This window comes from Rhinoraja longicauda, chromosome 1, assembly GCF_053455715.1.
Source record: "Rhinoraja longicauda isolate Sanriku21f chromosome 1, sRhiLon1.1, whole genome shotgun sequence".
NCBI classification, from domain to species: Eukaryota; Metazoa; Chordata; class Chondrichthyes; order Rajiformes; family Arhynchobatidae; genus Rhinoraja; species Rhinoraja longicauda.
The window spans coordinates 82,491,496-82,496,239 of NC_135953.1; positions in this window are offsets into that span (position 1 = coordinate 82,491,496).

Genomic DNA, 4,744 nt, shown 5'->3' on the forward strand with positions numbered 1-4,744 from the left:
TTCCAGTGAAAGAAATAATTATGACTGGGCTTGACAGTGTCGGCCCAGGGATAATGTTTCCCATGGATGAGGTTTATGAAACATAGATCACAGCATTAGAATAATGGGTTGGCCACTCAGGACTCCGATGAGAAGAAATGTCTTTACCAAGAGGGGAGAGTATTTTTGGAATTCTTTATCCAAGGTGGCCGTAGAGACTCAGTCACTGAGTATGTTCATTACAGATATCAACAGATTTTTGGATATTAAGGTAATAAATAAATATGGATTTGGTGCAAGAAAGCGGTGCTGAGAAAAAAGATTGAGTGTAATTTTTTTGAAGAGAAGAATAAATGAGGGTTCTCTGGCTGAAACCTGCTTCTGTTTCTCATGTTCTTATGACTGTGATGTACAATTACAGTCAGACTGAAAGAACAGAATTGAACAAAAAAATGCAAGAAATAGTGGCTTTGGAGGACATATTTGTTAGGCAAGTTCTGCTGTCCTGATGTGCTACTATGCATACTTCTCATGACCATAACTTACATGTGAGGGAGCAACCTTGTACAAAAACTGCAACATAAACATCAAGCTATGTGTCTGGGTGAATTGTGTAAAGAAAAATACTGGTGCTTAGACATATTGGAATAAATTAAATAATTTGACAGAGAGTAGCTTAAATGCTTTATTTCCAACAAATAAAAGCCAATGTAAACTAAAACAAGAAACAAAGCGGAAATCATGAGTGGGACAGGTAGCTGTTATGAAGGTTAAAAAATCATTTGTTTGCACATCATCAGTACTGGAGGAATAGGTGCAAAGACTGACTAACAGTTAAAAATTGTTTTAATGCCAGTTGATTTGTATCTAGTTCATATTTATCAATTGGAACACATCATGCATTTATATTCCTGTTGTGTTTCTGCTGTTAAGTGCTGGCTATCTTCACTACTAAAATAAACATCAAGATTCATATCCTGTAGATACCAATCAAAATTAATTTCTTAGTCATCATAAATATTTCCCTTTCTAACTATATTAATTGCTTGTGATTTCATTGAAGCTCTGACTCTTTTATAATTAATTATGAATTATCAGTGACTGATGCTGTTACTGGGCTCCATAAATTTATACACCTAGTCATTCATTCTCCAAAAGTTTTAATTCATGTACAAATGGGAAAATTGACTAATTTATGTGAAACAACTTAAATTCAAATTAATGTGCTTTATTTATATTTGTTTTGTCAGTTAAATTTGAGCTCTGCAAAGAATTTATATTATTCATCAAAATGTGAAATTTGATGAAGGTTAAAAAAGGGTCCTGCCCCAAAATGTCACCTATCCATTTTCAGATGCAGCCAGATGCAGCTATCCATTTTCAGATGCAGATGCAGGTGCCTGCAGGGCAGCACGGTGGCGCAGCAGTAGAGATGCTGCCTTACAGCGAATGCAGCGCCGGAGATTCAGGTTCAATCCTGACTACGGGCGCCATCTGTACGGAACTTGTACGTTCTCCCCGTGACCTGCGTGGGTTTTCTCCGAGATCTTCGGTTTCTTCCCACACTCCAAAGACGTACAGGTATGTAGGTTAATTGGCTGGGCAAATGTAAAAATTGTTCCTAGTGGGTGTAGGATAGTGTTAGTGTGTGGGGATCGCTGGACGGCACAGACTCGGTGGGCCAAAGGGCCTGTTTCTGCGCTGTATCTCTAAATCTAAATTTGACCTGCTGTGTTACTGCAGCACTTTGTGTCTAGTTGTAGTCAATATTTGTCTGTAAATAAACTGACATATATCCCGCATTAAAATATATTTTGTCTGTCATGGACAATATATTCTTTCAAGTATAATGAAATTCTAAACATTCACTAAAGGGTATGTTTTTATAATTATGTTATATTTAGTACAAATATTTTTTTTCCAATTATTTTGTGCAGTCAGCACTATGGCATAGCGGGTAATTCCACTGCTGCACAGGTTTAACAATCCATGTTCAAACCCAATTTCCAGCACTGTCTGTGTGGAGATTGCACATCCCCCCATGACTTCATGGGATTATCGCAGGTGCTCTGGTTTCATCCTGCAACCAAAGATGGCATAACTGGTTGCCGTAAATTGCCCTCTTGTGGGCCAGAGGTAGAATTAGGGGTGAAGAGGGTTGGGGGCTTGTGATAACATGGGGAGAATGGAATGGGATTAGTGTAGGATTTGTGCAAATGGATGACTTATGGTCTGCATAAACATGGTGGTCGAAAGGGCCTGTTTCTGTGCTGTATCTCTCCATGACTCTAATCAAAATAAAAATCCATGGAAAATGCAAAATTATACTGTATTATGTTATGGGTCTATTAATTTGCTGGTAACTATGTCCATGAAGAAGGATCCCTTCATGCTACTATATCATTAGCAGAAAGGAAACATCACAGTACTGTGGACGTGCCATATTCAATTTGATCCATAATGGTTTAACATATAGAAACATAGAAAATAGGTGCAGGAGTAGGCCATTTGGCCCTTTGAGCCAGCACCGTCAATCAATATGATCACGGCTGATCACCCAAAATCAGTACCCCGTTCCTGCTTTTTCCCCATATCCCTCGATTCCGTTAGCCCTGAGAGCTAAATCTAACTCTGTCTTGAAAACATCCAGTGCAATATAATTGGCCTCCACTGCCTTCTGTGGCAGAGAATTCCACAGATTCACAACTCTCTGGGTGAAGAAAAATATCCTCATCTCAGTCCTAAATGGCCTACCCCTTATTCTTAAACTGTGACCCCTGGTTCTGGACTCCCAAAACATGGGGGACATTTTTCCTGCACCTACCCTGTCCAATCCCTTAAGAGTTTTATATGTTTCTATTAATTTACTTAATACATGGAAACAAAGCTCATAAATGAAACTGAAAAATGTTAGAATAATTTTAGAAAATTAACTGTGGGAAGAGAACAGAGGTTAATATTTCAGTTTGGCGTGGTTATTATCTCCAATAAGTCTTTATAACCTTAATATAAAATGTGATCTAATATTCTTGCCTGATTTTCCCACAATATGAATGTTAAAGTTTCTTGAGGGATGTGGTTGTGACAGAGAGCATAGCACTCATATTGCAGTATGAACTCTGCTCTACATTTACATTCTCAACACCACAAAGTTTCTTCATGAGTGGCTGTTAAAAACAAACTAGCCACTTGATGGCAATATTTCCACTGGAATTGACGAATTTAACCAACAATTTCCTTTGCATTCTTTTAGCTTTAATCCACATTTATATTAATTGTAATTTATAAATATTGCCTATACTTACATTTGAGAAGAATATATTCAATGTGCAGTAGCTTAAGTCTTTTTCTAAGACATTGTGGACAATTGAAAAAATTGATCATTTTGAAGAAGGGTCTCAACCCGAAACATCACCCACTCCTTCTCTACAGAGATGCTGCCTAGCCCGCTGAGTTACTCCAGCATTTTGTGTTTATCTTCAGTTTAAACCAGCATCTGCAATCCCTCTACACCTGTGAACAATATTTCTTTCATCCACTTCTACCTGTATTGAAGTTGACCTGATTAAATGCAGTCGGATGAATTGGCAGTTTCCCTTAGATGTTGACAACTTTGTTTTTTAGTTACTCAGTAAAGTTCTTTGTAACTGAACACTAGATGTGTATGTGGATCCATTGTCCAAAGGAACAAATTTATTTTCAAGACATCCACTGAGAAAAAGTCATCTGGTTAAATGGAATTTTCATGCTATATTCCTCTGCAGTAAAGTGAATGCAAAGATATTTATTTTGTGTTGCCAAATACTGAAAATAATCTATTGATTTTAGAAATGTTTCAAATGGTGTTGCAGATTAAAGTTAAATGTATTTAATACTAAATGGGTGTGAGCCCGTTGGGTGCAAATCTCTGCTGCAGGTGGTCCTGCGGGCGAGGCTGAGGGTGGGGGGGTGAGGGGAGGGGGGATAAGGGGGGTTGAGGAGGGATGGAGTAGGTGAGTGGATGAGGGGGAGGGGAGGAGGCGGGTTGAGGGGGGATGGAGTGGGTGAATGGAGTGGGAGGGGAGGGATAAGGGGGGTTCAGGGGGATTGAGTGGGTGAATGGGGGGTGAGGGGTGGATAATGGGGGTTGAGGGGGGATGGAGAGGTTTTTCTGCTGCGGGCCTCTCCTGCGGGTTGGGCAACCCTCCCATAACTGACGATCCTGCGGGCCCGGCAACCCGTGGGGAACGGTGGCGGATGGGGATTACGGCCATCTTGTTGGACCCTCTGCCACTGCCTCTGCCGCCGTGCTGCACCACGGGAGGAATGTTAGGCACGGGACACGCCTGGACGGGCGCCGGTTCTTCCGCTGGTGCTCCCGGGGAGGGGGGGGGGGGGGGGTGAGCGCATTGGTTAAAGTTTATGAAGTCAATTGTTTTTAAAAAGTAACAAAAGTCGGTTTAGTCAGTCAGTGGGGGAATGGTGAGTAGGGTGGGCCTAGAATTGTTGGGCTATCGTGTGCTGTTTTTTTCCTGATGAAAGCCGCACAACAAATATGGGACAAACATATGGGAGACTGGGCACAAACATACAGGAAGTGGGGAACAAACAAGACGAGAGTTTTAAAGATAGGTAGATAGATAGATAGATCGATAGATAGACAGATAGATAGATAGATAGTTAGATAGATAGATAGATAAATAGATAGATAGATAGATAGATAGATAGATAGATAGATAGATAGATAGATAGATAGATAGATAGATAGATAGATAGATAGATAGAT